Here is a 13,393-nt window from a genome sequence, read left to right as displayed (position 1 = left end):
TAGTTACTTACTTTGTGAGAGATTAAAAAAAAAAGACTTCATAACTATTAAAATAAAGTTACATTAGCAGTAGAACATCACTTCTATAAACACAGAAATAAAAATCTCTAAATAAAAATAAAGTAAAACTGATCTCACTATTCTGAGGAAAAGGTAAGGGGACTCACCATAGCAGCGTTTCCCAACTGCAGTCATGAAACTCCTGTTTCATGATAAAACACAAACACACACAGACTTTGGATACCTCATACTCTACTAATATTATATACCAATAAAATCTATTAAAATAAAACGAAAATAATTTGTACAAGTAATCTAATATGCAAGTATTCTCAGAATACCACTCAATTCTATCAAAGCACCCTTTAAATGATCACCTGATGACCTAATGCAATCTGGAAATACCTTTAGCACATTGCAACCAGCCTTGATGCTATCACAGGCTGGTTATTTAATCATCATTAGTGAGAGGTAAATATTTCTAATGCCAAATTAAAGTTTTAATATTTGGGTTTTTTTTTTTTTTGCGTAGTCAATTAGTAAGATTTGTTAAACTCCTATGACAAAAATTTGTGCTACTATTTTTCTCCTACACCTTAAGGTTATAGCATTTTAATGTTTTCAGTCCTGTTTTATGAATAGTACTTCTTAGTGTTCAATGGTTAAAACAACAACTTTGTGGACTATACTATTGTGGAATGATAAAATGAGGTCTACTTCTGACTCTCATATTACCTAGTTGTACATTTTCTTTCAAATGCAGATAAAGTGTTGCTTAAGTATAAAAAAAGCAAAGGAGACACATTTGACAATTAAAATTCACCCCACCCCAATTCACCCCCACTTTGAGACAAGTTTTTATATATACACTCCAGGCAGTCCTCAATGATACAATGATTCCAAAGCCAACTTTGAACTACTGAAGCCTGATCTTCTGCCTCTACCTCCCATGTGCTGGTATGGAGGTATGAAAAACCATGTCCACTTTTTCTTCATTTAGTCCAATGCTATAAAGGAGCTTTCCTTGATTACTTCCCATCACAGATTTTTATATCAGAACAATTATTTTTTCTTTTGGCAAATTGATGGATCAGGACTGTAGACTCTCATAATTTAAAAGACATAATTGCAAGATATCATTGCAGTTAACAAAATGAAGGAAAAATGACATGTATATAGGTGGTGACATACACATTTAATGCCAGCACCAGGAGGTAGAGGCAGGTTGGTCTCTGAATTCCTGGTCAGTCCATTCTAAGTAAACACTTTCAGGCCTGCAGGACTCAGGTATTATCTATACAGTTGTTTAGATAGTCTGTTAAAGCATATCAAAAGTGTTTTGCATTATGTCAGGTTGTAGGTTGCTCTTAAGTAATTTCTAGAACAAGCTTCCATATACTTGCTTGGATAAAGGACTGTAACACATCACAGATAGTTTGCATAAAGTTTGAAACAAACAAGATCTGAACTTTAAATATTCTATTTAAAAGTGATAGATCTTAATATATCAGTTAGTTGGTCATAGGTTCACACCCATAGGTGACACAATGAGAAGGCTCCTTCTATTTATGGCATAGTTTTCAGCCAAACCAGAACAATCTGATAGTACAACTGTTAAGATGTCTTACTTTAGTCAACCCAACTATCCCAGGTTACACCACTCCAGGCTGATTATCTGCTCCCTTCAGAGCACCATTCTCCTAGAGCTTCATCAAAGACTTAAGAGGAAATCATGACCAACCAGCTGAATTTTTGACTGTTATCCAGAATAAATTATACTCAAAGAATCTAAACAGAACTGAACTAAATCATGTTGAATGTGTACATGAATGCAAAACCTTTCAAATCATTGAAACCCTTAAATGGACATCAAGATGAAACCACTAAACTTTCCAAACAACTTCAAGATCCATTTTTCTTTTTGATCATCTTCGCTTAGTTTTAGTATTTTTCAAAACACCCTGCTGTTAACCATTTGGCACAATCTGGATTCTCTGTGCAGCATCACTGGCTTCATCCTCTGTATCAATCACACTCTAGGATGTGGAGTTGAGTGAGGCAGAGCTGCAGGGGAAACAGCATTCTGGAGAAAGCAAAGTCACTCTGGGATGTGTAGCGGTGTGAAACAGATCTGCAGTGGAAGAACATTCTGAAGAACACAAAGTCACTCTGGGATGTGGAGCGGTGTGAAGCAGATCTGCAGGGGGAAGAACAGTCTGGAGAACACAAATAAAGCATCTGGAGGAGGTGATACTCCCCACAGAAGCCCACAAACTTAATTTAGCTGACATAGTCATCAAAATAGACTGTCATTCTTTGGGTCGGGGCAATTGCTGGCTGAACCCAAATATCTAAGGAGATTCCCAGGAAGATCATAGAGTGTAAAACATATTCCCGAATATTAATGATTCATTCAGCACACTCCAGAAGATTTGGAGGGTCAAATGTTAACTCGCTAAGGAAACGAAAAACCAGTGTGTTTCCTTGAAAACTGAACTCCCAGATGAATAAGGGTAAAGACCTCTCGATTCAGGTGTGTCAGCAAGTTCTTGTGGAGAGTGAGGGAATTAATACAGCAATGAATGCTGGGGAGGCACACTTTGGACTCTGTTGTCACATAAGAGGAATTATTTGAGACAACTTAGATTCTCTAATCCTGATGGGATTTCTTTAGTGCAGTTTCCTCAAAGATATAATTAGTCTAAACTCAGAAAGTTCTCCATCTCAGTGGGGGATGCTCTGGAGCTAGTTCCTGCCCAGGTTAAGGGTCTGAAGGGCTCCTACCTAGTCAGGACCATCCTGAAAGCAGTTGCCTGTGAGGTTGAGTACCTGGAGTCTCTGACAGAGTGGTGACTGGGCCATGTCCTCAAAGAGCAATCTTGTGCTGCCGATCCTGTTGTTCCTGTCAATCAGCAGGCACAGGCTGTTCTGTTGGAGCAGCTCCGGTTTCAGCGCCATGAGCAGGTTCCAGCTCAAGTCCGGTAGATGAAGGTGCTCAAAGCTGCTTTTCAGCGCCCTGGAGACGATGTCAGATGGTTTTAGGGCAGCGGCGGCCGCAGCTGCCACACCTTGGAGCTCCCCAGCTCCTCGATGCTCCCCTCCAGCTCAGACTCCAGCTCTAGGCTGAGACGTGAGGAGGAGCAGCTGAGTTTGGCTTCTCTGACTGCCACATCAGCAATCTCGCGAGAATCCCAGGCAGGGGCCAGCTGACAGCGTGGCATTCCCAGAAAAGGAAATGAGCTCTTTTCTGGAAGTGACGATTCTAGGGGCAGGCTGCTGCTGGATCGCTTTCACAATGATTTATGAACTTTGGCATCTGACGAACTGAAAAAGTGTTGAGATATTCTTAAAATAGATCGAACATAGGTGAGATCTTTGTCAGATGATTCAGTTCATGTGTGAGAGGGCACATGGGGCGGAGTCCTCTGTCGTTCTCGTTTTCCACTGCATGTGTTAGGATCACAGGGTTCAGCACAGACCCTTTTCTGCTTCCTCAGATTTCAGTGCAGGATCCAGAAAGGTTCACTTTCAACCTGAGAAGTGACTCAGGAGAGAGGAAAACTGTTGGGTGTCAAAGTGTTGCAGTGCTTTCCTGGGGTTACATATATATATATATATATATATATATATATATATCCATCCTAAATATTCATAGCTGGGTTGATGGATCACTCAGCAATGGACTTGCATGTATGAACCATTGTACATCAGTCAAAATTATATAGTCTAGTAATAATAGGACTTCAGAAGCAGAGATGTCATATCTCTGTGTTTGCTGTCCATCCAACTAAAGTTACATGGCGAATTCCATTCCACTGCAAACAGTGACTCAGATTGAAAGACCCCCCACTATGCTTATTGCCTGTTTAAATTGCTCTTGCTAATTTGCCAAGGTCAAGCTATGAGAAAAGTACAAGAGGGAACCAGGTGCTGCTCTCATCCAACGCCAACCAGATATCTGTGGTCTGCAGCCTGGACTAAAGCAAGGTCAGCAGGACAGTGTCCAGTATGCTGAGAGAGTCATAACTGAATTCTTTGTATTCTTTGTGCCCAACCCAAATAACCAACTGTCCTTGCTTAACTACAGCTGCTACATTTAGATGAAACAATGAAGTCCCTGTAACCATGCTTCTGCTTCTGTAAGCCTGCTTCTTGCCACACCAACCTTATATAAACTGCATATGCTTTAACCAGGCACGCTCTCTCAGTCTCTCGAAAGACTAGGGCATCCATAGGTACCTGTGTGTAAACAATAAATAACCTCTTGCACTTGCATCCAGTGGTCCGGTCTCGTCTTTTGGGGGCAAGGGCCTTCACCCTGACAGGCTCCAAACTCTTGGGGTCTTTCAAGATGAGTAATGTAATGTATTAAAGACAGATTTTTTTTTTAAAGACAGATTTTTAAAAGTATTTAGGCGTTTCAATTTTAACGAGACAATTATAGTAGTGCATTGAGATCAAATAATGAGCAGGGACTTTCAAGTTTATATGTGTACTTTCTTAATTAGATGGAAGAGTTCAGTAAGACATGTATCAAAACCATGAATCTAGATTTGAATTTTAACTAGATTTGTCCACAAATTAATGTGTATACAAAGAAATGCTGAAAAAATGGTATAGTTTTCATATGTGGTTTATGAAAAATACCCCTGATATTATTGCTTCATTGTATTGTTACTATAAGTAACTCCAGCCTGGGTGGGTACATTGCTTCAGTAGACTAAGATAGTCTGAGCAGGTGTTTTTTATTAGTTGTTGTTGAGTTTTAGGGGCATTTTTGTTGTTATAATATATGTAACAGTTTGATCCTGTTTGTTGGATAATAACTAAATATCTAACTACCTTCAAGTTATATTATTTGGGGATCTCATAGGGAAGTTTATAAACCTCTATTAAAGCTGGTGTATCTCTTTGAAAACTGAGCTAAGGTGTTTCATGTAGTCATGCTTTCCAAGTTTTCCAGGGTACCTTCAAAACGACTGGGGTCCCTTTTATAAGGACTATCACAATTAGAATACCATTCATGTCCTTACATCAAAACGAACAAGATTATCAAGGGAGAGGGCTCCCTTGTAACTGCAAATGTTGATCTAAACCAGCTGACTGGAGATTTAACCTCCCAAACCAAACATTCAAGATTGCTAACTCTATGATAAACCTGCAGAAAATTGGTTGAGTATAAGGTCTCATATTGACTACTTAGTTTGCCTATGAAAGCCCCATGTTGAAGCTCTTTCTTCTGCTCAGTAAGTTTCTACACCCACACCCACCATCTCTTGGGACCTTAAGCCATTAAATGACAAGTCTAAGGCTTGTTTGGCTTGTTTAAACGAGGGGAGGAATTGTGCTAAAATTTCTGTTTCTGTAATCTGTCTACCATGCAGGCAAAGACAGTAATTTACAAGAGAGAGGTATTTCTGTAGGAATTTGCTTTGATGCTGGCACAACATGAAACATTACTGCTTGATTAGAAATCACAAGGCTACCAGAATATTTCCTGTGTTAATCTATAGAATTTTCATTGTAGTTCTCTAGACCTTTCTTTGTGTTCAATTTTATCTTCAAACCAATATTGGCTCCCTACTTTATGTTCTCTCTCTCTCTCTCTCTCTCTCTCTCTCTCTCTCTCTCTCTCTCTCTCTCTCTCTCTCCTGTCTTCTATCTTTTTTTTAAGAGCCTCAATTGAGGTTCTATTTTTAATTACTTTAACTGCTATATGATAAAAGTACACATTTATGGATTGGCATTTGATGCTTCAACTGTAATACCTTATGCTATAGTGAAAACCACAGTAAAATTGTGAACTGTATTCATATTGCTTTTCTGTTTGCTATACATTTTTTGTCTTTTTACTTTACATATTGATCCCAGTTCCCTCTCCTTCTCTCTCTCCATCCCTCCCTCTCTCCCACCCCCCTGACCACCCTCCCATCCCATTACCCCCCCCACACACAAACACACTCCACAGGGAGGGTGATGCCTTGCAGGAGGGATCAACAAAATATTTCAAGTCATTTGGAGTAGGGACTAGGCCCTCCCTCCTGTCTCTAGGTTAAGGGAGTATCCCTCCATGGGGAATGTGCTCCCAAAGTACTTTCATGCATCAGAGATACACCCTGGTTCCACTGTCAGAGGTCCCTTAGACTGCACAGGTCTCACATTTAGGGTGTCTGAGTTGGTCTAATGCTGGTTTTCCAGCTATCAGTCTGGGGATCTATGAGCTCCCTCTTGTTCAGCACTTATTTATGAACTTATACTGTTGGGTTTCTCATTAGAGAGCCCTTATGATTCTATCTTATCATATAAATTTTGGGGAGGACAACCTGTACTAATCCCGTGACTGGTTTCTGGTATGGAATTCATCTTTGAAGGTATTCAAATTAGTTCTTCATGCATGCAGAAGGTGAGATTTACTGAATGATAAGCACCAAGTACCCCTCCCCTCTCTATATATATATAGACAAAAATATAAGCACACATTTCTATTTCAAGAGAGTTCACATAGCATTGTAGTAATCAAATACATTCTCTACAGTTTACTGCTTTCTTATTTGTTTCTTTTCAATACTTGGTTAAAATAGTCCTCCAAGCATATGAAGGTAAAGCTGTAAGTTGTGCTTCAGACACACAATAGATATGCAGAAAGAGACAACACCAGATAATCTCTCAATGTTATACACCATGCCAATTTCAGAATGACTTTTCTCATTTAATCCACTCAACTTTTGAGACTGTTTTTCTAAATGTTTCTTTTATCCTTCGAGGTCATAACTACATCAATTCCACCTTTCCTTTTATCCTGTTTCTATGACCTCCCATGTACCAATTGTTCTTTCAAATTCAAGGTCTATTTTAAATTAATTGTTGTTGTACACACATATATGGTTTTGTATATTTATATGTATATTTATTTATTCATAAGTACATATGTACCACCAGCAATCCTGCATACTGTTACTATAGGTATGTTTTCAGGGATGGACATTTGATATGACAATGTGTGTCATGATCATGAAAATTCCTCCCACCCTCACTTTTTCTTATTAGTCTTGCATTCTTTGTGTTGCATTGAGGCAAATAAATTTCTTTTTACAACAGATATAGATGATTACAGAGAGCCACATCTAAGCAAAGTGCAGATATGAGGATCTTAGTTCCAAAGGATATATCTACAATACAACTTCCATACATAAGGCTGGAGAATTGTTTTCGAAGAAGAGTGTTTCATTTCTAAGAGCCAGAGGACAAGGTTTATGAAGATCAGTTATGTCTCAGGAATGTAAAAAGCTCCAACAATTTTATCAAACTAAAACAACAGACAAAACATAATTTAATAAAGAATGGCAGCAATAGACCTCCTAACTTGGATGGGGTAAAGCCTAGAAAAAGTTTAAGAAAATTCCTGTCATTCTTCATGCCTGTCATAGTTTTCATCTCCCCTACCAGTTTTGATTCCTTGTAAATGGTTTTGTTCTCATCATCATCCCCAAAATATAGTTTAAAAAGACATTGTATTGTAACCTATATTCCATGTACACCTGCGGAGTCACATTTTGTTTAATGATTTGAAGTTGAGATCTACTTTCTCAATTGTACATACATGGATTAAATGAGAAAGCTATATTTTGTATTCCCAAATATGGAACAGTAGAACTAAGGTCCAAACCAACTTTTTGCTTTTATGCTAAAGATAATATTATATGCTTCTATGTTGCATATATATCCACATTTCTGTCCTACCTCAAATCTTCTATTGTTACACATTCTCAAACTCCAGAATTACTGAAGCATTTTCCTGTTTATTAGAATCCTTTATCATTCATATTATTTCAATATTTTTTTAATTTCTTGCTCCAGTGGCACAATTAGTTATCACGCAGTACTTATACAATATTTTTTATTTCTAAATTCACATTATCATATATAATGATATAGTCAGGGTGGATTATTTTAAGAAGCAGGAAATACAAATGACACACAGTGATAGAGAAAACAAGAGAGAGAGAGAGAGTTTTTAAGTTAGGAGAGAGAAAGACTAGGTAGAATGTCACACAGAGTCTTAGATGAGCAGAGTAATGAAAAAGCACCTCAAAGTGAGGAATGAAATTAGTGAGCTTTGCAGTTTCTGGGTAAAAAGCAAACATTATGAAGTCTTGGCGTATCCATGTGGTATCATCTGTAAAGAGGATGCAGTCACCACATAAGCCCAAATGATGGATTGATATGTGATATCCTACCAAGTAGTAAAGGATTTATGAGAAAATGTATTTGGCATTGACATTTTAAGTATTTTCAGATGATTGGCATTATAGCATTGTTATGTGTGTCATCATGTTAAATCAAGATCACATGCTGTGAAGTAGGCTATTCACTGTGCATTGTCTATAAAGGAAGTTAATGGATATTCAAACAGATTCTGATGCATCATAAAAATCTACTGAAAAGAATTAGTTATGGGTATAGTCCCTTAATACTTTTAGTCTCTCATTGTTGACCCCCCTTCTTTAACATTTTTTCCTACCTTTATAACATGACATAATAGATGAGCAAACAACTCTACCTATGAAGTGGGAAATCACAATGTAAAATACTTTATTCCACAAATAAGACAACAATTTATAGCACTACTTTACAGATAGTGTTTACAAAAAGCAGTGAAAATGAACTATACTCAGGAAGTCATGCCTGTGCTATCAGCAATATGCAATTTGCAATGTATAGATCATAGATATTAAGTGCTTTATCTGAAGGGATAGTGTGGCGGTATCTTAAAATAGCTTTATCACCATAGCTGCATACAGAAACCATGATGTCATTGAGAGGGAAAATAAGAGGGAAGACAACAGTCCAGCAACTGTCCACGTGACTTTATATCCAAAGATCTAGTAATACATAGCCTATTAATAATTCTTGTTGAAGAATCCATGGTGCAGTGCTGTTTAGATTAATGACTGTTCTCCTTCAGAAACTTGTGAAATACTTCCCAGCATTATGAAAGCTACTCAGAAAGGCCAGATCCTATATGAAACTTTATCATGCAACCAAAGTATGAAAAACTAAAATTTGTGACAGGTACTGACTGAGAAATATCCAGTGTTTGGCTGTTAGGGATGGTTACTCGTGACCAAGAATATGGCCAAAACATAGGTTTATAGAGTTATTATTATGAATTGTCCTATTTAAAAAATAAATGTGTTGAGAAATAGATTAGATGAGTCAAGGAAAATTGAGGGAGTGACTGAGAGATGGATATGAACAGGAAACAATATATACATATACATATATATACACACACATATATACATGTGTATATACATACATATACATATACAATATAGATATACATATATATATATAGATATATATGGGAAGGTTTAGAATTGAAACAATCATATATTTTATCACCATTTTGCTTTTTAAAAAAGAAAAATTGCTATTGACACAAATGAGGTATTTCTTAGTGAAGTGTACATATTAAGTAATACTAATTTATGGTAATATGGAATTAGAATCTGGGCCATATTCTTTGTTACTTCATTTACTAATTAATTAAATCAAGATGATTGTGTTATTCTCACTTCCAAGAATATATTAGAGTAATTTATTTATTTTCTTATAATAAATATCGATCCCAGTTTCCTCTTCCTCCCTCTCTCCCTCCTTCCCTCCTTCCCTCTCAGTCCCTCCCTCCTTCTCAATCCCCACTCTCCCATCCCATCCCATCCCATCCCATCCCTCCCACTCCACAGGGAGGGTAGTACCTTCCAAGAGGGGTCAACAGAATCTGTCAAGTCATTTGGAGTAGGGACTAGGACCTCCCTCCTTCCTCTAGATTAAGGGATTATCCCTCCATGGGGAATGTGCTCCCAAAGTCCTTTTGTGAATCAGGGTTTTAATACTGAATAAAAATTATGTTTTTTTTTTTTTTGAGATTTAGACACAAACATACACGTATGAAAAGTTTATTGTTGCTGTTTTCTGAGTCTCTTTGAATTGTCCATATATTTGGGTGTCCAATAAGTATCCAGAAAGAATGGTATTGAAATGCTTTTCTCAGGCTGTTTCCATGGCTATTACACATCTGAGAGCACGTCATCTTCCTGAGTGAAATATTGCATACTATGACCTATGAATTGAATCAGGCCTCATTGCATCACTCTTTCCACCTTTATACCTAGTCCTCCAGATAGATCTGTGAGTCTGGAATGGGAGGGGCTTACATAAACATCCCACTTAGACATGATTTTTTCCAAGTGTCTCTGAACAGTGTCCTGATATAGGTCTCTGTTCTTTAAGATGTTAATCTGTGTATTTGAGCAATATTTACAGTGTGTTTTCAAAGGGGAATGAATGAACTATGTACTTTATTTATTCCTCAATGAATTTACATGCATATGGAATATATCTGGATCCTCTCAAACTCAATTCCCCTATGTTTTTAAAGCACTGCCTTTGACAATTTTCTTTTAATTTTGGCATATCTCATGTATTCCATAAACAACAAAACTTTATCATATCTATCCCTCTTGACTTGCTTGAATTCATCCTATATTCCAACCATCATGATGCTCTCCTGTATATTTTCTGCTTTTATCAGAGGGTACAATTTATTATTATCTTTATGGTTACTGTCGATAACCTGAGCATTTAAAAACTTGAGGCTAGAATATGGATGTGAAAACTAACATGCAGAACAATTAACTGGGTGCTTAATTTGTACAAATAATGAAAGTTTAACAGTCAGCATCTGTGTTTAATAAATTGTAAATATATTTTGGTATTCATATACACAGTCATATATATCTGCACTTAATTCATAAGGACATCCACACACAAGCAGTGACAAGAGTTGGCTACATTTAGCTTTATGGGAAACTCAAATGAACCAAGACAACCAGCACCCCTGTTTGATACAATAGGATTATATATTTTCCAGAAAACAACTACCATGTAGATATTTACAGTGGAGTTACATTTTAATTATGCATATACGTATAGAGCCATTTCTAATACACAAGACTTTAAGGACTGAAAATTAAAAATGTCAGAGCATACATAATAATTTGACCAAAGAACATCTTTTCACCAATCTTTGTTGGTATTTCAGGCCCCCAAATTTAAGAAAAGCTAAGGCTGATTATGTAAAAAGTCTTTGTCATTGTTTTGTTCCCAACAAACACCAAGGGGACTCAGAATGCAACAAATCTCAACACAAGTTTACACAGGACTTTTAGAAAGTTACTTCCAGGGTCAACACTGTTCCTTAGGAACACATTGATGATCATGAGACTGTGAGAAAAGGGACTCTCAAATATCACTGTATGCAATACAAAGCAACTCAGTTATAGCCTCAAACAGCTATGTGTATGCAAAAGTTTCCCTCCAACCCAATCCGACCAAATAAACACACAATGGCTTATATTAATTATACACTCTTTTGCTAATGGCTCAGGCTTCATATTGGCTGGCTCTCTGTTAATTATCAACCTCTTGATATTAATCTGCAAATATCCATGCGGTCTTGGCTTTCTAGAGAATACTTGGGCATCCTGTCTTCCTGGTAATTACACAGTGTTTGTATAAGACTCACTCTTTCTGTTCCTCTCCCAGAATTCTCCTAGACTGGTAGCCCAGCCTATGTGTTCCAATTGGGGATGTCCTGCCTTCTATTGACAAAAACATCATTATTCATCAAACAAGAAGAGAAACTTATATTAACAGCATACACAAGTGCATCTCCCATCTACTACAATTTTCTGACTAAAGTAAAAGGAAAGTTTTAACTTTCATATTGTAAAATTACTTATGAAAATGATTAAGCAAAAGTATAGTTAATGATATTTATAATGTTATGGAAAATTTAAACACAATAATTTGTCATCTATACTACCTTTGTGAGTCTAAAGTTTTATCTGTCACTTATATTTTATCATAACTAAAGAAAACAATAGTCATAATTATCTGTCTTCAACACCATCAAAGACTCCAGAAGGATAATATAAAAACTCTAGAATTGACAGAGACATCTCGTTTCCTGGACAGTCACCCAAGAAGCCTCTGTAACGTTGAGGCATTTTTACTCAGCTTATAGGCATAGTATGTCTCAGAGAATTTTTGATGAAGCAGGATCTTGAAGGAATATCCTGTCTCTTGGCGAGTTCAGCAGTCACATTTTTGCACAACCTGCTTATACAATTTGGACAGCATGCTGTCAAGCAGTTCATCCAAAAAGAGTTTCATTTCGTTTCGTTTAATTTCCTTTCCTTTCTTTTTTTTTTTTTTTTTTTTTTTTTTTTTTTTGGATACTTAGTCAATAAGTTTATTATCTTTATGAGAAAATCTTCATAGAAAATTGCTTTAGCTCTCAGCAGCCTATTCTTGAGCTCTGAGGAAGCTTGCCTTCTTTTGAGCAACCTGATCTTTCTTCTGAGCCAAAGACATTTTGGGATGGTTCCATTTCTTCTTCTTCACCTCTCTCTTGGGCTTCTTCGCATAGATGGGATTCTCTCGGACAGCAGCATGAGCTTTCTTATACATCTCCTCCATCATGTCTGGAGTAACATTGTTGTACTGGGAGAACTGTTTCCTGTCAGCATCTTCATCTTCCTGCATTAGGTAAAGCATGTAGTATGCGACACTCTTTCCCATGATGTGTTTCCGATGCACTTCTGTGTTGAACTTCTTGCTTTCAGAAACATAACCAGGGAATCATTTGGTACTGTGAGGGATAGACAAGTCTCCATCCACAGATGGCCCCAAACAGTTTATTGCCAGTTGTGGTTTGGACAAGACCTGCATCCAAATAACAAGTGAAGGCTGACCATTAATGCTCTCCTAATTGTATTCATCTCCAGTCACCTCCACTTGGCCTTCATAGATATACTAAACCTATTGAGAAGCCTGTGGCCAGCAGCACACCGGTACAATAGGCTGCAGTATAATTTGTCAGGCCAACATTCACACCATAACTTGGAAGCTTGTGTGCATATGGTGTGCAGACTACCATGTCCCCTTCAATATGGGCATACACAATCTGGCAGATGATATCTCTGTTAAGCCTTATTCTTGACAACTTTCACAAATCCCATCCTGTGGAACAGGCACCCACAACAGGCAAGAACAGTTTCTTGTTCAAATGGCAATCACTTCCATGTTGAAAACAAACTCCATAATGAGTTTCTTCGATGCCCATCTTCCTCTATGATATAATGGGTGTTGCCAGGAGCAGTTATGTCTCATTGTCATAAAAAATCCTAATAAACCATTTTAAATGCCATATTCTGTAGGTCTTTGAAAGGTTTTGAGGAATATATGTCCGTTTGAAATATACCTCTGTGTATCTAGAAACCTAACTAATATGTTTTGACTATTATATGTTATAGGCTATATTAAA

At 37.2% G+C, this 13,393-nt stretch overlaps 1 pseudogene; it reads right to left on the bottom strand.

Annotated features, from left to right (window-relative positions):
• Positions 1-12,357: 12,357 nt before the first annotated feature.
• On the bottom strand, positions 12,358-13,075 carry LOC127213806 (60S ribosomal protein L5-like; annotated as a pseudogene).
• Between the last annotated feature and the right edge of the window lie 318 nt (positions 13,076-13,393).

This window comes from Phodopus roborovskii, unplaced genomic scaffold (genome assembly GCF_943737965.1).
Source record: "Phodopus roborovskii unplaced genomic scaffold, PHOROB, whole genome shotgun sequence".
In the NCBI taxonomy this organism is placed as follows: domain Eukaryota; kingdom Metazoa; phylum Chordata; class Mammalia; order Rodentia; family Cricetidae; genus Phodopus; species Phodopus roborovskii.
The sequence above is the reverse complement of the archived record's forward strand: the minus strand, read 5'-3'. Positions and strand labels throughout refer to the sequence as shown.